This window comes from Bombina bombina, chromosome 8 (assembly GCF_027579735.1).
Source record: "Bombina bombina isolate aBomBom1 chromosome 8, aBomBom1.pri, whole genome shotgun sequence".
NCBI lineage: Eukaryota > Metazoa > Chordata > Amphibia > Anura > Bombinatoridae > Bombina > Bombina bombina.
Genome location: NC_069506.1, coordinates 111,018,445 through 111,042,670, shown reverse-complemented (window position 1 = coordinate 111,042,670; position 24,226 = coordinate 111,018,445). Strand labels below are relative to the sequence as shown.

Genomic DNA, 24,226 nt, shown 5'->3' with positions numbered 1-24,226 from the left:
ACAATAGCAAACCCAGAATTTTTCGCCGCTAATCTAGCCAATTGCAAAGTGGCGTCTAGGGTGAAAGAGTTAGCCAATTTGAGAGCATGAATTCTGTCCAAAATCTCCTCATAAGAAGAATCTTTATTGAGCGCCTTTTCTAGTTCATCGAACCAGAAACACGCTGCTGTAGTGACAGGAACAATGCATGAAATTGGTTGTAGAAGGTAACCTTGCTGAACAAACATCTTTTTAAGCAAACCCTCTAATTTTTTATCCATAGGATCTTTGAAAGCACAACTATCTTCTATGGGTATAGTGGTGCGTTTGTTTAGAGTAGAAACCGCCCCCTCGACCTTGGGGACTGTCTGCCATAAGTCCTTTCTGGGGTCGACCATAGGAAACAATTTCTTAAATATAGGGGGAGGGACGAAAGGTATGCCGGGCCTTTCCCATTCTTTATTTACAATGTCCGCCACCCGCTTGGGTATAGGAAAAGCTTCGGGGGGCCCCGGGACCTCTAGGAACTTGTCCATTTTACATAATTTCTCTGGAATTACCAAATTCTCACAATCATCCAGAGTAGATAACACCTCCTTAAGCCGGGCGCGGAGATGTTCCAATTTAAATTTAAATGTAATCACATCAGGTTCAGCTTGTTGATAAATTTTCCCTGAATCTGAAATTTCTCCCTCAGACAAAACCTCCCTGGCCCCCTCAGACTGGTGTAGGGGCACTTCAGAACCAATATCATCAGCGTCCTCATGCTCTTCAGTATTTTCTAAAACAGAGCAGTCGCGCTTTCGCTGATAAGTGGGCATTTTGGCTAAAATGTTTTTGATAGAATTATCCATTACAGCCGTTAATTGTTGCATAGTAAGGAGTATTGGCGCACTAGATGTACTAGGGGCCTCCTGTGTGGGCAAGACTGGTGTAGACGAAGGAGGGGATGATGCAGTACCATGCTTACTCCCCTCACTTGAGGAATCATCTTGGGCATCATTTTCTCTAAATTTTGTGTCACATAAATCGCATCTATTTAAATGAGAAGGAACCTTGGCTTCCCCACATACAGAACACAGTCTATCTGGTAGTTCAGACATGTTAAACAGGCATAAACTTGATAACAAAGTACAAAAAACGTTTTAAAATAAAACCGTTACTGTCACTTTAAATTTTAAACTGAACACACTTTATTACTGCAAATGTGAAAAAGTATGAAGGAATTGTTCAAAATTCACCAAAATTTCACCACAGTGTCTTAAAGCCTTAAAAGTATTGCACACCAAATTTGAAAGCTTTAACTCTTAAAATAACGGAACCGGAGCCGTTTTTATATTTAACCCCTTTACAGTCCCTGGTATCTGCTTTGCTGAGACCCAACCAAGCCCAAAGGGGAATACGATACCAAATGACGCCTTCAGAAAGTCTTTTCTGTGTATCAGAGCTCCTCACACATGCATCTGCATGTCATGCTTCCTAAAAACAAGTGCGCAATAGAGGCGCGAAAATGAGGCTCTGCCTATGATTAGGGAAAGCCCCTAGAGGATAAGGTGTCCAATACAGTGCCTGCCGGTTATTTTACATAATTCCCAAGAATAAAATAATTCCTCAAAGCTATGAAGTATAAAATATGTTTATATATTAATCGTTTTAGCCCAGAAAATGTCTACAGTCTTAAAAGCCCTTGTGAAGCCCTTTTTTTTCTTATGTAATAAAAATGGCTTACCGGATCCCATAGGGAAAATGACAGCTTCCAGCATTACATCGTCTTGTTAGAAATGTGTCATACCTCAAGCAGCAAAAGTCTGCTCACTGTTTCCCCCAACTGAAGTTAATTCCTCTCAACAGTCCTGTGTGGAAACAGCCATCGATTTTAGTAACGGTTGCTAAAATCATTTTCCTCTTACAAACAGAAATCTTCATCACCTTTCTGTCTCAGAGTAAATAGTACATACCAGCACTATTTTAAAATAACAAACTCTTGATTGAATAATAAAAACTACAGTTAAACACCAAAAAACTCTAAGCCATCTCCGTGGAGATGTTGCCTGTACAACGGCAAAGAGAATGACTGGGGAAGGCGGAGCCTAGGAGGGATCATGTGACCAGCTTTGCTGGGCTCTTTGCCATTTCCTGTTGGGGAAGAGAATATCCCACAAGTAAGGATGACGCCGTGGACCGGACACACCTATGTTGGAGAAATACGGCTTATTGCAAGCAGATTATACAAAAAAGAAAAGTACCATAAATCACGCTGTCTTTGTGTGATTCGGTAAAGATATGGATATTTTAGCTGGTAAGATACTGTTGAAAGAAGAAGACTTATATTATAGGTCCATATACAATTCCTCAGTATGATCTTGAGGTGGACAAATTAGTCCCTTGCAAATGTATAAATGTCCAGTTAGAATATATGAATGACCAGATGAGAACAGTGATGCATGTATTATAGGGTTATAAGTATATTCCCAATGTAATCAAACATTTACGTATTGTGAATCGGTGGGTACAAAGATATTTCTTATCCACAGTGGTTACAAAGTTATTTTGTTTCCAAAGTTGATAATACTGTTACAATATACGCTGTTATACTGTCAGAAATGAGCGTGTTACATTTACTCACTTGTTCGGCATCCTCGCCTGAATAACTCGCTTGCTCTGTGTGAGATGTCAGTCTCAGATCCAAATCAGTGACGGATGATGGAAGTGCGCGCACTTTTCAAAATTGAAGACTGTTGATTTTTCTTTCAATACTCCTACCGCTTCAGTTTGTGCAATTTTAGGCACGTAGAAAGACCCAGGCAGGTATAGAAGACGCTCCTCTCCACAGACACTCAATAAGGAATCGGAAGCGGGATAAACTTCCGACACTTCTCTGCCATCCTCCTGTGATGAAAGGAAAAGAATGACTAGGGAATGAGTGAAGTGGGGGAGGTATTTAAGCCTTTGGCTGGGGTGTCTTTGCCTCCGCCTGGTGGCCAGGTTCTGTATCCCCACAAGTAATGAATGCAGCTGTGGACTCTCCCTGTATTTAGAAGGAAATAACACACTGTATATACAGAACGTAAGATGAAATAAAACCATACAAACAGGATAGGCGAGTTACATTATTCTGTATGAGAAGGTATCTTTGATACGTCAAGTACCAGACTGTTACTGAGACATGATTGTGTAGTTTTAGCCATTGTTATTTCAGACCTTTTGTTTTAAATCCCATATAGAGAGGAAGGAACTTCACTCATACTAAACTAGGTGAGTTTCAGGAATCTAAGATACATGTATGAGTAAAAGAATTGCAAAGACAGTGTGAGCATGCAAGCAATGTGCATAGCTATCTTTGCTGTCAAAATGAACCAGGGAAAGGCAAAATATATTAGGCTGACCGTGCTTAGAGCCACATGCATTTAACCCGATTTAAAATGATACCCCTTGTGTTTCCAAAGACATTTGTCTACATTTTGCATTCACAGGCTTCAAGCAATGTGTGTATTGTCATGTTTATTAAAAAATAAACACTACAGTACAATGCACAGCCAATCATGTGCGGGCAAGAGCTATCAATCTCCCCAGTTTGAAGACACCTGGGAGATTGAAATTGTTCTCATCATGTGACCAGCTGGATTTTTAATAAGACAACATACAAATCCCATTTGTGTATGTGCAGAACGTAGTAAACCAAAGCTATTTAATAAAAAAGGTAATTACTAAACCAGGGTAAGTGAGAAACATTTTCTCAGCAATACACTGAACAGCAAATCATATCTACTGTAAAACCACAGCATAAGATTTTTTTTAAAAAAACAACCTTACACATCTTTAAATAACCGAAGAGATTTTATCTCACACTTTTTTTTTCACTTCTAGTATGACTCAAGCTGATCGTGTACAAAACAGGTAACACCAACTCATTGTCTTGTAAAAATGTTTCCTAACTTCTTCTTCTTCAAAAAAAAAAAAAAAAGGATATGTGACACTTTATTTCCGACAAAATCTACAACCATTATAATCTTGGTGGGAGTAAATTCAATCATCTAAATTTAACCAACAAAAAAAATAAAAAAAATAAAAACGAATGTTAAATGGACAATTTAAAGATAATGTGTTTTTTGTTGCATCTAAGGAAGGGCATTTTTAGACGTATTAGGGCTCCATGTACTAAGAGGCGGACAGCTTCTCAACTTGCGAAGCTGTCTGCCCTCCTTCGCTACATACGGGCAGCGGATCTGTTCCGCTAGCCAGTATGCATCATTACACACTCCTCGCAGTGTGTAATCCTCGCCCCTTCATTCGCACGACTGAAGGGGCTGTCAATCACTGCAAGCGGGTGTAAGAAGCAGCGGTCTAATGACTGCTGCTTCTTACATTGCAGGAAGCAGTCTTGCATATACGAACCTGCCCCGCAAGAGCTCCAGAGCAGCTCTCGCTGCTTTGTGCATGGAGCCCTTAAAGTTTGTTTAATCAAATAAATAATTCCAGTACTGGAAAAAATGCTTGTGAGGTGGTCTAGCAATAAAGCAATGGGAAGCATTTAATCCCTTGAGTTCAGTTGTAAACATATACAATTCCTGATAGCTTAACAAAAACAGCTTTAAAGGGACAGTCTACACCAGAATTTTTATTGTTTTAAAAGATAGATAATCCCTTTATTACCCATTCCCCAGTTTTGCTTAACCAACACATTTATAGTAATATACTTTTAACCTCTGTGATTATCTTGTATCTAAGCCTCTGCAAACTGCCCCTTTATTTCAGTTATTTTGACAGACTTGCAGTTTAGCCAATCAGTGCCTGCTCCCAGATAACTTCACGTGCACGAGCACAGTGTTATCTATATGAAATACATGAACTAACACCCACTAGTGGTGAAAAACTGTTAAAATACATTCTGAAAAGAGGTGGCCTTCAAGGTCTAAAAAATTAGCATATGAACCTCCTAGGTTAAGCTTTCAACTAAGAATACCAAGAGAACAAAGCAAAATTGGTGATAAAAGTAAATTGGAAAATTGTTTAAAATTACATGCTCTGAATCTGAATCATGAAAGTTTATTTTGGCCTAGACTGTCCCCTTCATAATAACTTCATTATTTCCATACAAAAAAAAAAAAAAATACAAAAAAAAAAGTTGGGGGGGAGGAGCCAACTCTGAAGCTGATCGGTCGCACAGCCTAAAAGCTCCTGCTATTTTGAGATATAATGTGAGTTTAAAGACCGACCCAGCTCAAAAAATTGATAGACACTATTGCAAACTAAACACCCCAGAAGACGTACATAACAGATCTCATGTTAAACCGGGTGTGAGTGAGGAGATCTCTTAACCCTGATGTAATTGTGCATAAGGACTGACACTTGCAGCAGCCATCTTTCGGCCTACACAGTGATAGAGAGGCAGAAGAAGGCTACCTACACTTTACTATTGTATCCCTTGGCCTAGGAGCCTATCATACTACCAAAATATGGATACTCCGGAGACCGTTATGGAGGAGATTTATAACTTTTTAGACGACTGCTATAAGAGGCTTACGCAGCCGTTTGAGTTCGCGCCCCGGCAACCAGAAACTCTACACAAATTATACAAGCTGCCTACACTTTTCCTGCTCTAACCACTCATGAGGTGGAGCCCTGGCCAGCGACAACACTGTGTATAACAAGCGGGGATACTGCTGAACAATCTACACATAAGTGCACGTCTATTATCAGCTTTGGCACTACCTCCTGGGCGCTAACTACTACAGACCGCGGTACTGCAGTGCGACACCCTGGGAACACGGCACTTATGGTGAGGACAAGCCCCCATTCAGAAGCAGAGGCTCTTCACGCTCATCACCGCTATATCCTGGTAATAAGAAGGGAGAGTGAGGCTCCTGCGGCAGAGTCCGAGACAAACGTCCCAGCATCTTTATCTTTTCAGTATGGGGCCCTGATCACAGCTTGGACAGATCGGTCCAGAGACACAGCAGCCCAGCAGAGCTCTCCCCTCAAGCGCTTGGACCGGTTCCTCCTACAAGACGGCACGACCCAGAGCTGCCTCCACTTTAGACTACGAAGGTTTGGCTTAGTACAGGGACTCATTTCTAAGACTCCCATTAGCTTCCCCACATCTGGTATTATAAACATTGCAAATAGGAGCGATGGTGTGGGTTAGTGGACATAGCTCTACTCTATAATGGCGGCCCGGCTTGTAGTTCCTGAAGCTGAGCTGCTGTTCATGTGCTGCAGCGGCGGTAACTCGCATCTCTCCTTTAGCTCCTTAAGCCCTCAGTGGCTGACCCAGAGTATAACACCAATTCCATGTGGTTTCAAGAGGTTTTAAAAATGTTCTGTTATGAGTTTGCATGTGTATACTAATAGGGGTGTACTGTACCATGTCTATAAGGTTTAACTGCTCTCACTTCTCACTGTCAAAGTAGTAATCATTTGAATTTACCCCTGCTGTATGGACACGAACATAATGTTTGGCAGTTTGCTTATATATCCTAGTCGCTAATGTGTGCTATTGTGGTGTGATGTTTGGCAGCAGCCTATATATGACTATTACAAGATCCTGCAGTTCTTTATCTAAAGCTAGATTTTCTCTTTGACACACTGTTTGTTTTCAACTTTGTTAGTATATTTCCTCTGTTCCCTTAAATTAGCGTAATGTTTCTTAGCAATATCTACCTGACCATTATGAGATTCTGCTGTTATATATTTGGATCTTCACTCTCTTTGAAACATTGTTTGTTTTGAATTTTGCAGCTATGTGGGTTTCATGGGACCCTATTACTGTTCCACAACAATGATTGTCTCATATAATTTCTCACATATATATCCATTTACCGTCCACCTATGTTGCTATAAACATTTAATCTGGAACATTTCGATACACATTTATTTCTTTCCTTAGAGGTTTAGCTTATTAACCTGGGATGGCGACCTGCTGTCAGCGGCCGAGATGGCGGGATAACTCCCTTTACCCTAAATGTATATATTCATTAGACCCCACCAATGTTCTAGCATCTACAACTGTCAACTCTGAAATCTATACACAGATTAAATTTAATCCAACGGCATATATTAGCATTTCCCTGTCCCAGCTACTGATTATGCTATAATTCATAATACCTATTTAATATGCTTCTAATATTTTATTATGTTATACCCAAAAGACCCCAACTAGTTCTTGAATTTATTCGACCATATATACAGGAGTGCTGGAACCACAATATATATATAAATACCTCTACTATACGTAGATTACTAATACACTGGGATATCCTGCTTACAGACGTAGGCTGGTCCTGCGTTAGCATCTAGTTACATATTTTATATTCAATACCAGTGGAGCATAAACCTTGTAACCTGTGTCAGCTTAGACTCTTGGATCTCAGGGAGCAGCATTAGGCCTTAGCCTATGTCCACCTAGTCCCCTGTATAGATATAATGCTTTGCTCTATTGCAATCTGTTTACTCATCTAATTTATCTAAATTCCCACCTCCTCCCCCCCATCCCCCCCATCCCCTCACCCCACATAATATGCCTCCTATTGTAGGAGGACTGGATACGCGGTTTCTCTCGTATATGCCGCACCTTATTTACCTTTTTTTTTGTTAGCAAAATCTTGCAGTTTGTCATTATACTCAGCTTCATGTCTCATATAACCTATGCAAGATTATACAAATATATATATATATCGGTGCACGTAATAATGTTATACCTATAACACCTGCCCTATCATATGCACTATTCACATAAACATGAGATAAAATTATATAAAATCGAGGTCTACTAATGAGATCCATCAATGGTCTCCTTTGTTTGCATATGCCTTCTTGTATCTTAATGTTTGTGAAGGTCCATGAGTGGCCTAGGTTTGTACTTAGAAGGCTTCTAAATGTTTGGCATCCTAAGTATCCCATGTTTGCATGATATGTAATTTGTTACAATTGCGTTTTCTTTACGTGTATCCTGTTTCTTTTGTTTCACTAATCCTTACTGTATGTGACATGCAATGCAAGTGCTTATCTTTATGTTTAATGTATGCCTTAAATATACCTCAATAAAAATCATTATTTAAAAAAAAAAAAAAAAAAAAAAAAAAAAAAAAGTTTAAAAAGGACAATAAACTCCTTGAGAGTTTAATATCATGAAACACCGTAGCAATATATTTTCATTATTTATTTTACCCCTTTTCATGTAATTTAGCTCTGACAATTGAGTAATTGCTAATGCCCAGAACTTAACACGCACCCTGCTGACTTCTCAAGGCTAACTCTGCTACATATCTGTCCCTTTATTGGCTTTATCACATCACAACTGCAAAAACATAATTTATGTAAGAACTTACCTGATAAATTCATTTCTTTCATATTAGCAAGAGTCCATGAGCTAGTGACGTATGGGATATACATTCCTACCAGGAGGGGCAAAGTTTCCCAAACCTCAAAATGCCTATAAATACACCCCTCACCAAAACCCACAATTCAGTTTAACGAATAGCCAAGAAGTGGGGTGATAAGAAAGGAGCGAAAGCATCAAAAATAAGGAATTGGAATAATTGTGCTTTATACAAAAAAATCATAACCACCACAAAAAGGGTGGGTCTCATGGACTCTTGCTAATATGAAAGAAATGAATTTATCAGGTAAGTTCTTACATAAATTATGTTTTCTTTCATGTAATTAGCAAGAGTCCATGAGCTAGTGACGTATGAGATAGCAGATACCCAAGATGTGGAACTTCCACGCAAGAGTCACTAGAGAGGGAGGGATAAAATAAAGACAGCCAATTCCGCTGAAAAAATAATCCACAACCCAAATCAAAAGTTTTAATCTTAATAATGAAAAAAACTGAAATCATAAGCAGAAGAATCAAACTGAAACAGCTGCCTGAAGTACTTTTCTACCAAAAACTGCTTCAGAAGAAGAGAAAACATCAAAATGATAGAATTTAGTAAAAGTATGCAAAGAAGACCAAGTTGCTGCTTTGCAAATCTGATCAACAGAAGCTTCATTCCTAAAAGCCCAGGAAGTAGAAACTGACCTAGTAGAATGAGCCGTAATCCTTTGAGGCGGGGACATACCCGACTCTATATAAGCATGATGAATCAAAGATTTTAACCAAGACGCCAAAGAAATGGCAGAAGCCTTCTGACCTTTCCTGGAACCAGAAAAGATAACAAACAGACTAGAAGTCTTTCTAAAATCTTTAGTAGCTTCAACATAATATTTCAAAACTCTTACTATATCCAAAGAATGTAAAGATCTCTCCTTTGAATTCTTAGGATTAGGACACAATGAAGGGACAACAATTTATCTACTAATGTTGTTAGAATTCACAACCTTAGGTAAAAATTGAAATGAAGGGGGGCGTGTCCTAACAGCGACTGTGGACGGTCGCATCTTTTCAGTGCTCCTGCAGATCACCCAACAATCCGCCGGTGGAGGGTACTTTTTACAGAGATACAACAGACAAAAGGTCCAGTATTATTGGTACTGTGAATGAACAGGTATTATCTGCGCTAATCTCTGTATTTTTGACGCCGGAACACAAGAGTGGACAATAGAGGCCTGGAGAGGCGGCTCTGGACAGGCAGCGATACCCCCCTTGGTTTACCGAGGGTATTTGTCAGGACTGGTATTAAGAAATATAAAATTCTCACACCTACTTAGCTTCTTGGTACAAAAAGAATCTCCCCAGTACTAGATAACCTGAGGACACAACTATCATTGCGCAACAAATATGGCTGCCGTAATGGAAACTACATACATAACCCGCATTGATGCTTTTATGGAGCAACGCTTAATGGGCCTATTACAAAGAGCTCCTTGGAACTTTTTGACACAATCACGTATGAAGCACAGCAACCGAGAATATGGAGTGAAAGACGAAGCGGTGGCAGTTGTGGATGTGGGAGCCGCGGATAAGAGCGCTCCCGCGGTTTCCCATCCACGAGACAAAAGAAAAATTAAAGTTAGCGCTGAGCCACCGCTCCAGGCTTCATCCCAAAAGCAGCTGCCCAAGCAAACTGACAAGCCGCAAACGACAGATAAGCAGCAGAGGAGCCCTATCTTTTTCAAGAATCCACTCAACGCGACTCCATCATTTAAACACAGGAATGTCGCCAGAGCTAACGGAGCAACGGCCTCTAGACGCAACAAGAAGCTCAGCACTTTCTTCCAAATAGACCCACAGCTAAGCGGTTGCGACACTGAAGCGCCCGTCGAACGGGGAGAAAAGGGAGACTTTCGCCTTAAGAAATATAAAGATAACACCTCAGTCTTAACGGAAATGGCTATACCTAAGCAGCTGGACATACCTCGCTATCTCGGCAGCATGGTCTCTAAAAGACTGTTCACAAAGCAAAACTGTTGGGACCAACTAAAGCCAGCCTGAGGACCTTTTGGTATCAATACATTTTGTTTTATATAGTTGGTTTTTAAAATGTTTTATACCTGTTTATAGATGCCCAGCAATGCTGGGTCCAGTAACAACCAGCCTGAGGACTTTTAAGTATCGCTAAATGTTGTTTTATAATGTTGATATAGAAATTGTTTTATTCATGTTTATGGATGTCTGCACTGTAATGAACATACAAGATGTTACCTTTTCTTACTCTCTTTTGCGTATTACCTCAGCTGACCACATATACTTAAGCAAAGTCACGCTACAACGAAGCCTTAGGAATAAATATAGCATAATGGGAGGGTGGAGGAGCGGCGTGTGCGCCGGCATCCCTTACTGCTTCTGTGTGTCTCTAGCGGGGCTTAGGGGGGGCTCCAAGGGCGACACAAAAATACATTTTTAGAGAGGGATCAACGGCGCATGCGCTGCTGCAGAGGATAGTAAAAGGAAAAAGGTTGGTGACACTGATGCCCCTACTGCGGTCTGCGGCCGAGACCGTTGATGGATGTCTATCTATCAGCCTTGAATATTACCCTGAGCCATATCTGAGAAGTAAGCTATATAATCCATATCTTATAATTTGACTTTCTGCCTAGGGCGTGACACCTGATAGGATGCTGAAGGTATACGCTTGTAGTATCTCAGGTTCAAAAATGGGAAGTTTGTAAACTGGGAACAGGTTTTATGTAGATGTACCATTTGTATGAAGTTATATAGTTTACTTTCGTGAGTTATAGGTTAATATAAGATCCAGTCTTGACCGGAGCACCTACATCAAGTGGAAATAAGTAGTTTTATAGTAACATTAAATAATGGTGTTAGGTGTATCTTTGTTGCTCTACAACAACCCCTGGACTTTAATAAAAACACTGCGATCGGTCCAAGAGTGACCTACTGTTTTGATATGGGGGGAAGAAAATTGAGGACTTTATCCTACTATACATGATCCTTCTTAGATATGTTGTGGACATCTTTTACAATGCCAAATTTACGTAATCTTCTTCAGATATGATGTGAGCACTTGTATTAATGCCTATTTCATGTATGATGCTATTGTTGTCTTATTTTTATTTCATGTCCTCAATAAAAAAAAAATTTAAAAAAAAAAAAAAAAAAAAATTTAAATGAAGTCCGCAACACCGCCTTATCCTGATGAAAAATCAGAAAAGGAGATTCACAAGAAAGAGCAGATAACTCAGAAACTCTTCTAGCAGAAGAGATGGCCAAAAGGAACAAAACTTTCCAAGAAAGTAATTTAATATCCAGAGAATGCATAGGTTCAAACGGAGGAGCCTGTAAAGCCCTCAGAACCAAATTAAGACTCCAAGGAGGAGAGATTGACTTAATGACAGGCTTGATACGAACCAAAGCCTGTACAAAACAATGAATATCAGGAAGATTAGCAATCTTTCTGTGAAAAAGAACAGAAAGAGCAGAGATTTGTCCTTTCAAAGAACTTGCAGATAAACCTTTATTCAAACCATCCTGAAGGAACTGTAAAATTCTAGGAATTCTAAAAGAATGCCAGGAGAATTTATGAGAAGAACACCAAGAAATATAAGTCTTCCTAGACACAGATTTACGAGACTGTAACATAGTATTAATAACTGAGTCAGAGAAACCCCTATGACGAAGAATCAAGCGTTCAATTTCCATACCTTCAAATTTAATGATTTGAGATCCTGATGGAAAAATGGGCCTTGAGAAAGAAGGTCTGATCTTAACGGAAGTGTCCAAGGTTGGCAACTGGCCATCCGAATGAGATCCGCATACCAAAACCTGTGAGGCCATGCTGGAGCCACCAGCAGAACAAACGAACGTTCCATTAGAATTTTGGAAATCACTCTTGGAAGAAGAACTAGAGGTGGAAAGATATAGGCAGGATGATAATTCCATGGAAGCGACAACGCGTCCACTGCTTCCGCCTGAGGATCCCTGGATCTGGACAGATACCTGGGAAGTTTCTTGTTTAGATGAGAGGCCATCAGATCTATTTCTGGAAGTCCCCAGATCTGAACAATCTGAAGAAATACATCCGGGCGAATGGTCTCTTCACCCAGAGGTAACGTCTGGCGACTGAGATAATCCGCTTCCCAATTGTCTACACCTGGGATGTGAACCGCAGAAATTAGACAGGAGCTGGATTCCGCCCATACAAGTATCCGAGATACTTCTCTCATAGCTTGAGGACTGTGAGTCCCACCTTGATGATTGACATAAGCCACGGTTGTGACATTATTTGTTTTCAGACGGACAAACGATTCTCTCTTCAGAAGAGGCCAGAACTGGAGAGCTCTGAAAATCGCACAGAGTTCCAAAATGTTGATTGGTAATCTCGCCTGCTGAGATTCCCAAACCCCCTGCGCTGTCAGAGATCCCCATACAGCTCCCCAACCTGAAAGACTCACATCTGTTGAGATCACAGTCCAGGTTGGACGAACAAAAGAGGCCCCTTGAATTAAACGATGGTGATCCAACCACCAAGTCAGAGAAGATCGAACATTGGGATTTAAGGATATTATTTGTGATATCCTTGTATAATCCCTGCACCACTGGTTCAGCATACAAAGCTGAAGAGGTCTCATATGAAAACGAGCAAAGGGGATCACGTCCGATGCAGCAGTCATGAGACCTAGAATTTCCATGCAAAAAGCTACCGAAGGGAATGATTGAGACTGAAGGGTTCGACAAGTTGAAACCAACTTCATACGTCTCTTTTCTGTTAAAGACAAAGTCATGGACACTGAATCTATTTGAAAGCCCAAAAAGGTTACCTTTGTCTGAGGAATCAAAGAACTCTTTGGTAAATTGATCCTCCAACCATGTTTTTGAAGAAACAACACAAGTTGATTCGTCTGAGATTCTGCAGAATGTAAAGACTGAGCAAGTACCAAGATATCGTCCAAATAAGGAAATACCGCAATACCCTGTTCTCTGATTACAGAGAGAAGGGCACAGAGAACCTTTGAAAAGATCCTTGGAGCTGTTGCTAGGCCAAACGGAAGGGCAACAAACTGGTGATGCTTGTCTACAAAAGAGAATCTCAGAAACTGATAGTGATCTGGATGAATTGGAATATGAAGATATGCATCCTGTAAATCTATTGTGGACATATAATGCCCTTGCTGAACAAAAGGCAGAATAGTCCTTATAGTCACCATTTTGAATGTTGGTATTCTCACATAACGATTCAATATTTTTAGATCCAGAACTGGTCTGAAGGAATTCTCCTTCTTTGGTACAATGAATAGATTTGAGTAAACCCCAGACCCTGTTCCAGAACTGGAACTGGCACAATTACCCCAGCCAACTCTAGGTCTGAAACACATTTCAGAAATGCCTGAGCCTTCACTGGATTTACTGGAATGCGTGAGAGAAAAAATCTTCTCACAGGCGGCCTTACCTTGAAACCTATTCTGTACCCTTGTGAAACAATGTTCTGAATTGAATTGATCCAAATATCTTTGAAAAATCGTAACCTGCCCCCTACCAGCTGTGCTGGAATGAGGGCCGCACCTTCATGCGGATTTGGGAGCTGGTTTTGACTTTCTAAAAGGCTTGGATTTATTCCAGACTGGAGAAGGTTTCCAAACAGAAACCGTTCCTTTAGGGGAAGGGTCAGGCTTTTGTTCCTTATTCTGACGAAAGGAACGAAAACGATTAGCAGCCCTGTATTTATCTTTAGATTTTTTGTCCTGAGGCAAAAAAGTTCCTTTCCCCCCAGTAACAGTTGAAATAATAGAATCCAACTGTGAACCAAATAATGTATTACCTTGGAAAGAAAGAGAAAGCAAGTTGACTTAGAAGTCATATCTGCATTCCAAGATTTAAGCCATAGAGCTCTTCTAGCTAAGATAGCTAAAGACATATATCTGACATCAATTCTAATGATATCAAAAATGGCATCACAAATAAAGTTATTAGCATGTTGAAGAAGTTTAACAATGCTATAAGCATTATGGTCTGACACGTGTTGCGCTAAAGCCTCCAACAAGAAAGTTGAAGCTGCAGCAACATCAGCCAAAGAAATAGCAGGTCTAAGAAGATTACCTGAACATAAATAAGCTCTCCTTAGAAAGGATTCAAGCTTCCTGTCTAAAGGATACTTAAAAGAAGTACTATCCGCCGTAGGAATAGTAGTACGTTTAGCAAGAGTAGAAATAGCCCCATCAACTTTAGGGATTTTATCCCAAAATTCTAATCTATCAGATGGCACAGGGTACAATTTCCTAAACCTTTGAGAAGGAGTAAATGAAGTACCCAAACTATTCCATTCCCTAGAAATTACTTCTGAAATAGCATCAGGAACTGGAAAAACTTCAGGAATAACTACATGAGGTTTAAAAACCGAATTTAAACGCTTAGTAGATTTAGTATCAAGAGGACTAGACTCCTCCATATCTAATGCAATTATCACTTCTTTAAGTAAAGAACGAATAAACTCCATCTTAAATAAATATGAAGATTTATCAGTGTCAATATCTGAGGCAGAATCTTCTGAACCAGATAGATCCTCATCAGAAACAGATAAGTCAGAATGACGACGGTCACTTAAAAATTAATCTGAAATATGAGAAGTTTTAAAAGACCTTTTACGCTTACTAGAAGGAGGAATAACAGACAGAGCCTTCCTAATAGATTTAGAAACAAATTCTTTTACATTAACAGGGACATCCTGAACATTAGATGTTGAAGGAACAACAACAGGTAATGGATTATTACTAATGGAAATACAATCTGCATTAGAGATTTTATCATGACAGTTATCACAAACAACAGCCGGAGGAACATTTACCAAAAGTTTACAACAGATGCACTTAACTTTGGTAGAACCAGCATCAGGCAGCGTCTTTCCAGAAGTAGATTCTGATCCAGGGTCATGTTGAGACATCTTGCAATATGTAATAGAAAAAAAGCAAAATTATCAAATTCCTTAAATGACAGTTTCAGGAATGGGAAAACATGCCAAATGAACAAGCCTCTAGCAACCAGAAGCAATGAAAAATGAGACTGAAATAATGTGAAAAAAAGGTGGAGACAAGAATGACGCCCACATTTTTTGGTGCCAAGAATGACGCCCACATTATTGGCGCCAAGTACAATGCCTATATTTTTTGGCGCCAAATATGACGCCACATCCTGTGACGTCGAAAAAAACGACGCCCACAATTTTGGCGCAGAAAAACGTCTGAACGTCAAAAATGACGCAACCATGCACAAACTTCTGGCGTCAGTTAGGGCGCCAGAAATGACAAAATTTTTGCGCCAAAAAAGTCTGCGCCAAGAATGACGCAATAAATTGAAGCATTTTCAGCCCCCGCGAGCCTAACAGCCCACAGGGAAAAAAGTCAATTGAAAAAATTCTTTTAAGGTAAGAAAAAAAATATTTCATATGCATTATCCCAAATAATGAAACTGACTGTCTGAAATAAGGAATACTGATTATCCTGAATCATGGCAAATATAAGTTTAAAGACATATATTTAGAACTTTACATATAAAGTGCCCAACCATAGCTTAGAGTGTCATAAAAAATAAGACTTACTTACCCTAAGACACTCATCTACATATAGTATAGCCAAACCAGTACTGAAACGAGAATCAGTAGAGGTAATGGTATATAAGAGTATATCGTCGAGCTGAAAAGGGAGGTAAGAGATGAATCTCTACGACCGATAACAGAGAACCTATGAAATAGATCCCCTAGAGGAAGACCATTGAATTCAAATAGGCAATACTCTCTTCACATCCCTCTGACATTCACTGCACTCAGAGGAAAACCGGGCTCCAGCCTGCTGCGAAGCGCATATCAACGTAGACTCTAGCACAAACTTACTTCACCACCTCCATGGGAGGCAAAGTTTGTAAAACTGAATTGTGGGTGTGGTGAGGGGTGTATTTATAGGCATTTTGAGGTTTGGGAAACTTTGCCCCTCCTGGTAGGAATGTATATCCCATACGTCACTAGCTCATGGACTCTTGCTAATTACATGAAAGAAACAATGCATTTTATACGAACTTGCCTTGTTGAATGTTGATTAAAGCTTATATTGGCTCCTGCAAATAAGGCAAATAGTGGGTGCAGTTTAGCTATTGGAAAATAAGTGCAGTAAAAAGGATGTTCATTTGTTTTAAAAATGTTAAGAATTGCTTGATATGTTATACAACACAAAAGAAATGTCTTTACATTTAAAGCAATATCTACAACTAAATATAGTACACCTTGTAATTACAAGGGACGTTATAGTACCTATACAGTTAAAGCTCATTTGAATGTAAGTTTAAGCCCTTGCACTATTTGGACATAGGTACTACAACACACAGTATTTTTCCCAGTGTATTGTGTTGCCGTAGTACCTACGTCCAACACTGTAGTGCATGGTGTGGTCCCTGCTATTAGCTTAGACAGCGGAGACTGCAGCTGGGGTCAGAAGGCATCTGCCTTGATATAGTAAGGGAACACTGATTGAAGCCAGATTGTTACAGAGAGTGATACGGTCTGCGTCACTCTCTGTAACGATTGATCCTTGGTGCAGAGTGGGAGCGGTGGGAGGGAAGAAGAGAGGTGAGTGGGTGGCCCAATGAGGAGAGGGGACGGTGGTGAGTGGATGGGAGGGAGGGGCAGGTTTCTCTAAGCAACAGAAAAATAATTAGGCTGGGGAGAGGAATGGATGGGGACCTACACTGCAGAAAATTGAAGTTTGGAGGGGTAGGTGTAAGCCTATGTTAATCACTTGGAGGGGGAGTTGGGGAGGGTGAGGGGGACCCCGATATTACAGAAAAAAAGAAAGAAAAAAAAGAATTATAAATAAAAAAGCTAAAAAACAAACAGACAGACTAGCTGCCAGTAACAAATGTGGCAATAGGCAGTGGGGAAATCAGGGAGGTGAAAGGGTGACAATGTCTATAAAGAAAAAAGCCCTAAACGGCATACTGGCAAACTGTCTGCAAGTACCTAAGATGGTGGTCACCAGTAGGAGGGAAGATAACTGTTTGGGAGGGATTAGAGAGTGGGAAGTGTCAGGTAGGAGGGTAAACTATACAAAAACATAATTTATGCTTACCTGATAAATTCCTTTCTCCTGTAGTGTAGTCAGTCCACGGGTCATCATTACTTATGGGATATTAACTCCTCCCCAACAGGAAGTGCAAGAGGATCACCCAAGCAGAGCTGCTATATAGCTCCTCCCCTCTACGTCACACCCAGTCATTCGACCAAAAACCAAACGAGAAAGGAGAAACTATAGGGTGCAGTGGTGACTGGAGTATAATTTAAAAATTTAGACCTGCCATAAAAAACAGGGCGGGCCGTGGACTGACTACACTACAGGAGAAAGGAATTTATCAGGTAAGCATAAATTATGTTTTCTCCTGTTAAGTGTAGTCAGTCCACGGGTCATCATTACTTATGGGATACCAATACCAAAGCTAAAGTACACGGATGACGGGAGGGACAGGCAGGATCTCTATACGGAAGGAACCACTGCCTGAAGAACCTTTCTCCCAAAAACAGCCTCCGAAGAAGCAAAAGTGTCAAATTTGTAAAATTTGGAAAAAGTATGAAGAGAAGACCAAGTTGCAGCCTTGCAAATCTGTTCAACAGAGGCCTCATTCTTAAAGGCCCAAGTGGAAGCCACAGCTCTAGTAGAATGAGCTGTAATCCTTTCAGGAGGTTGCTGTCCAGCAGTCTCATAGGCTAAACGTATTATGCTACGAAGCCAAAAAGATAGAGAGGTAGCAGATGCTTTTTGACCTCTCCTCTGTCCAGAATAAACGACAAACAGGGAAGAAGTTTGGCGAAAATCTTTAGTTGCCTGTAAATAAAATTTCAGGGCACGGACTACGTCTAGATTGTGCAGAAGTCGTTCCTTCTTTGAAGAAGGGTTAGGGCACAATGATGGAACAACAATCTCTTGATTGATATTCTTGTTAGTGACTACCTTAGGTAAGAACCCAGGTTTAGTACGCAGAACTACCTTATCTGAATGAAAAATCAGATAAGGAGAATCACAATGTAAGGCTGATAACTCAGAGACTCTACGAGCCGAGGAAATAGCCATTAAAAACAGAACTTTCCAAGATAATAGCTTGATATCAATGGAATGAAGGGGTTCAAACGGAACACCCTGTAAAACGTTAAGAACTAAGTTTAAGCTCCACGGTGGAGCTACAGTCTTAAACACAGGCTTAATTCTAGCCAAAGCCTGACAAAAAGCCTGAACGTCTGGAACTTCTGACAGACGTTTGTGTAAAAGGATGGACAGAGCTGAGATCTGTCCCTTTAAAGAACTTGCAGATAAACCCTTTTCTAAACCTTCTTGTAGAAAAGACAATATCCTAGGAATCCTAACCTTACTCCATGAGTAACTCTTGGATTCGCACCAGTGTAAGTATTTACGCCATATCTTATGGTAAATTTTCCTGGTAACAGGTTTCCTAGCCTGTATTAAGGTATCAATTACTGGCTCCGAAAATCCACGCTTTGATAAAATCAAGCGTTCAATTTCCATGCAGTCAGCTTCAGAGAAATTAGATTTTGATGTTTGAAAGGACCCTGAATTAGAAGGTCCTGTCTCAGAGGCAGAGACCAAGGTGGACAGGATGACATGTCCACTAGATCTGCATACCAGGTCCTGCGTGGCCACGCAGGCGCTATTAGAATCACTGATGCTTTCTCCTGTTTGATCCTGGCAATCAAACGAGGAAGCATCGGGAAGGGTGGAAACACATAAGCCATCCTGAAGGTCCAAGGTGCTGTCAAGGCATCTATCAGGACCGCTCCCGGGTCCCTGGACCTGGACCCGTAACGAGGAAGCTTGGCGTTCTGGCGAGACGCCATGAGATCCATATCTGGTTTGCCCCAACGTCGAAGTATTTGGGCAAAGACCTCCGGATGAAGTTCCCACTCCCCCGGATGAAAAGTCTGGCGACTTAGGAAATCCGCCTCCCAGTTCTCCACTCCTGGGATGTGGATCGCTGACAGGTGGCAAGAGTGAGACTCTGCCCAGCGCATTATCTTTGATACTTCCATCATCGCTAAGGGACTCCTTGTCCCTCCCTGATGGTTGATGTAAGCCACAGTCGTGATGTTGTCCGACTGAAACCTGATGAACCTCAGAGTTGCTAACTGAGGCCAAGCCAGAAGGGCATTGAGAACTGCTCTCAATTCCAGAATGTTTATTGGAAGGAGACTCTCCTCTTGAGTCCATGATCCCTGAGCCTTCAGGGAATTCCAGACAGCGCCCCAACCTAGTAGGCTGGCGTCTGTAGTTACAATTGTCCAGTCTGGCCTGCTGAAGGGCATCCCCCTGGACAGATGTGGCCGAGAAAGCCACCATAGAAGAGAATCTCTGGTCTCTTGATCCAGATTCAGCGTAGGGGACAAATCTGAGTAATCCCCATTCCACTGACTTAGCATGCACAATTGCAGCGGTCTGAGGTGCAGGCGTGCAAAAGGAACTATGTCCATTGCCGCTACCATTAAGCCGATTAACTCCATGCATTGAGCCACTGACGGGTGTTGAATGGAATGGAGGACACGGCAAGCATTTAGAAGCTTTGTTAACCTGTCCTCTGTCAGGTAAATTTTCATTTCTACATAATCTATAAGAGTCCCCAAGAAGGGAACTCTTGTGAGTGGTAAGAGAGAACTCTTCTCCTCGTTCACTTTCCACCCATGCGACCTTAGAAATGCCAGTACTAACTCTGTATGAGACTTGGCAGTTTGAAAGCTTGACGCTTTTATCAGAATGTCGTCTAGGTACGGAGCTACCGAAATTCCTCGCGGTCTTAGTACCGCCAGAAGAGAGCCCAGAACCTTTGTAAAGATTCTTGGAGCCGTAGCCAACCCGAAGGGAAGAGCTACAAACTGGTAATGCCTGTCTAGGAAGGCAAACCTTAGATACCGGTAATGTTCTCTGTGAATCGGTATGTGAAGGTAAGCATCCTTTAAATCCACTGTGGTCATGTACTGACCTCTTTGGATCATGGGTAAGATTGGCCGAATAGTTTCCATCTTGAACGATGGAACTCTTAGGAATTTGTTTAGGATCTTTAAATCCAATATTGGTCTGAAGGTTCCCTCTTTTTTGGGAACCACAAACAGATTTGAGTAAAACCCTTGTCCGTGTTCCGACCGCGGAACTGGGTGGATCACTCCCATTAGTAAAAGGTTTTGTACACAGCGTAGAAACGCCTCTTTCTTTATCTGGTATGTTGACAACCTTGAAAGGTGAAATCTCCCTTGTGGAGGAGAAGCTTTGAAGTCCAGAAGATATCCCTGAGATATGATCTCCAACGCCCAGGGATCCTGGACATCTCTTGCCCAAGCCTGGGCGAAGAGAGAGAGTCTGCCCCCCACTAGATCCGTTTCCGGATCGGGGGCCCTCACTTCATGCTGTCTTAGGGGCAGCAGCAGGTTTTCTGGCCTGCTTGCCCTTGTTCCAGGACTGGTTAGGTCTCCAGCCTTGTCTGTAGCGAGCAACAGCTCCTTCCTGTTTTGGTGCAGAGGAAGTTGATGCTGCTCCTGCTTTGAAATTACGAAAGGCACGAAAATTAGACTGTCTAGCCCTAGGTTTGGCTCTGTCTTGAGGCAGGGCATGGCCTTTACCTCCCGTAATATCAGCGATAATTTCTTTCAAACCGGGCCCGAATAAAGTCTGCCCCTTGAAAGGTATGTTAAGTAATTTCGATTTAGAAGTTACATCAGCTGACCAGGATTTTAGCCACAGCGCTCTGCGTGCCTGAATGGCGAATCCGGAATTCTTAGCCGTAAGTTTAGTTAAATGTACTACGGCATCAGAAATAAATGAATTAGCTAGCTTAAGGGTTTTAAGCTTGTGTGAAATCTCATCTAATGTCGCTGAGTCAAGGGTCTCTTCCAGAGACTCAAACCAAAATGCTGCCGCAGCCGTGACAGGCGCAATGCATGCAAGGGGTTGTAATATAAAACCTTGTTGAACAAACATTTTCTTAAGGTAACCCTCTAACTTTTTATCCATTGGATCTGAAAAGGCACAACTATCCTCCACCGGGATAGTGGTACGCTTAGCTAAAGTAGAAACTGCTCCCTCCACCTTAGGGACCGTTTGCCATAAGTCCCGTGTGGTGGCGTCTATTGGAAACATTTTTCTGAATATAGGAGGGGGTGAGAAAGGCACACCGGGTCTATCCCACTCCTTAGTAACAATTTCAGTAAGTCTCTTAGGTATAGGAAAAACGTCAGTACTCGTCGGTACCGCAAAATATTTATCCAACCTACACATTTTCTCTGGGATTGCAACTGTGTTACAATCATTCAGAGCCGCTAACACCTCCCCTAGTAATACACGGAGGTTTTCCAGCTTAAACTTAAAATTTGAAATGTCTGAATCCAGTTTATTTGGATCAGATCCGTCACCCGCAGAATGAAGCTCTCCGTCCTCATGCTCTGCAAATTGTGACGCAGTATCAAACATGGCCCTAGCATTATCAGCGTACTCTGTTCTCATCCCAGAGTGATCTCGTTTACCCCTAAGTTCTGGCAACTTAGACAAAACTTCAGTCATAACATTAGCCATGTCTTGTAGAGTGATTTGTAATGGCCGCCCTGATGTACTTGGCGTTACAATATCACGCACCTCCTGAGCGGGAGATGCAGGTACTGACACGTGAGGCAAGTTAGTCGGCATAACTTCCCCCTCGTTGTCTGGTGAATGTTGCTTAACATGTACAGATTGACTTTTATTTAAAGTAGCATCAATGCAATTAGTACATAAATTTCTATTGGGCTCCACCTTGGCTTTTGAACATATTGCACAAAGAGATTCCTCTGTGTCAGACATGTTTAAACAAACTAGCAATTAGACTAGCAAGCTTGGAAATACTTTTCAACTAAATTTACAAGCAATATGTAAAACGTTACTGTGCCTTTAAGAAGCACACAAAAAAACTGTCACAGTTGAATAACAATGAACCGGATTAGTTATAGAAACCAAATTTAGCAAAGGATTGCACTCATTAGCAATGGATGATTAACCCTTAATATCAGAAAAAAAAAAAAAAAAAAAAAACGGATAACAATTGAAAATATAAGCGTTTTTATCACAGTCAAAGCACAGTCTCACAGGTCTGCTGTGAGTGATTACCTCCCTCAAAACTAGTTTTGAAGACCCCTGAGCTCTGTGGAGACGTCCTGGATCATGCAGGGAGAAAAAGACAGACTGTGACTGAATTTCTGATACGTAGTAAAAGCGCCAAAATAGGCCCCTCCCACTCACACTACAACAGTGAGGGAAGCTCAGTAAACTGTTTTAATTTAAAACAAACGACAGCCATGTGGAAAATAACGCCCAAAACAATTTTTCACCAAGTACCTCAGATAATTAAACGATTTAACATGCCAGCAAACGTTTAAAATCTAATTTATGAAATGTCATTAAAAGCCTGCTGCTAGTCGCTCACACTGCAAGTTAGGCTAAAAGTTATATGCATACAGTATTTTCCCAGTGAAGTGCAATTCCCCAGAAATACTTAAGTGTAAACATATATACATATCAGCCTGATACCAGTTGCTACTACTGCATTTAAGGCTGTACTTACATTATATCGGTATTAGCAGTATTTTCTCAGTCAATTCCATTCCTTAGAAAATAATATACTGCAACATACCTCTTTGCAGGTGAACCTGCCCGCTGTCCCCTGATCTGAAGTTACCTTACTCCTCAGAATGGCCGAGAACAGCAAATGGATCTTAGTTACGTCCGCTAAGATCATACACAAAAACTCAGGTAGATTCTTCTTCAAATTCTGCCTGAGAAAAAAACAACACACTCCGGTGCCGTTTAAAATAACAAACTTTTGATTGAAGATATAAAAAACTAAGTTTAATCACCACAGTCCTCTCACACATCCTATCTATTAGTTGGGTGCAAGAGAATGACTGGGTGTGACGTAGAGGGGAGGAGCTATATAGCAGCTCTGCTTGGGTGATCCTCTTGCACTTCCTGTTGGGAAGGAGTTAATATCCCATAAGTAATGATGACCCGTGGACTGACTACACTTAACAGGAGAAACAGCTGAAATTAACGTTATAAGCTAAACAACTAACCCCTTCACTGACAGGAGTGTGGTGCTCAGATGTAATAAGAGGCCTTATAATTACCAAAAAACAACAATGGCAAAGCCATGCATGTCTTCCATTCCTGAACAAAGGGGATCCCAAATAAGTTTTTACAACCATTTGTCTTATAACTGCAGTAGCTGCATGTACAGTAAATAACTTCAGTGAGAAACCCAAAGATATTTTTTTTAATGTGATATTATTTGGTGGCCAAATAGTGGCATGAAATATACAACAATGGGCAAAGATCAATATCTTGGGTTGTCTATATATCTATAAACTTTTGATAGGTAAATAAAAAAAATAAAGCTCTAGTTCTGTTTAAATGGAGTGATGGCAAAAATGCTCTGGTACTTTTCTCTCAAATTCCTGGTAGTGAAGGGGTTAAAGTGTCAGTAAACTTTAAAAATAATGTTATATAATTCTGCACATAGTGCAGAATTATATAACATTATATTAACCAAACATTATAAACCTAATGTACCCTATTAATTTTTTTAAAAAAACGCTGTTTTACAGACCCGCTCTCTGTACTCTGCTGAGCAGGTCTGTTATAATTACTCAGCGCATCGGGCCAGCTGTATAGTCACAGCCCGGCCCGACCACGCCATAAGACTAAGTGCAGCTCGCTCCTGCTCTGTCTGCTGCAATTAGACTTATGTAAATATAACAGACCGGCTCAGCAGAGTACAGAGAGCGGGTCTGTAAAACAGCGTTTTTTTAAAAAAATGTATAGGGTACATTAGGTTTTATAATGTTTGGCT

The 24,226-nt window shown here is 40.9% G+C and overlaps 1 protein-coding gene across 1 annotated transcript in view; it reads right to left on the bottom strand.

Annotated features, from left to right (window-relative positions):
• The window catches only part of SDF4 (stromal cell derived factor 4), a 119,310-nt gene that overhangs the window by 54,583 nt on the left and 40,501 nt on the right, over positions 1-24,226 (bottom strand). The window lies entirely within an intron of this gene.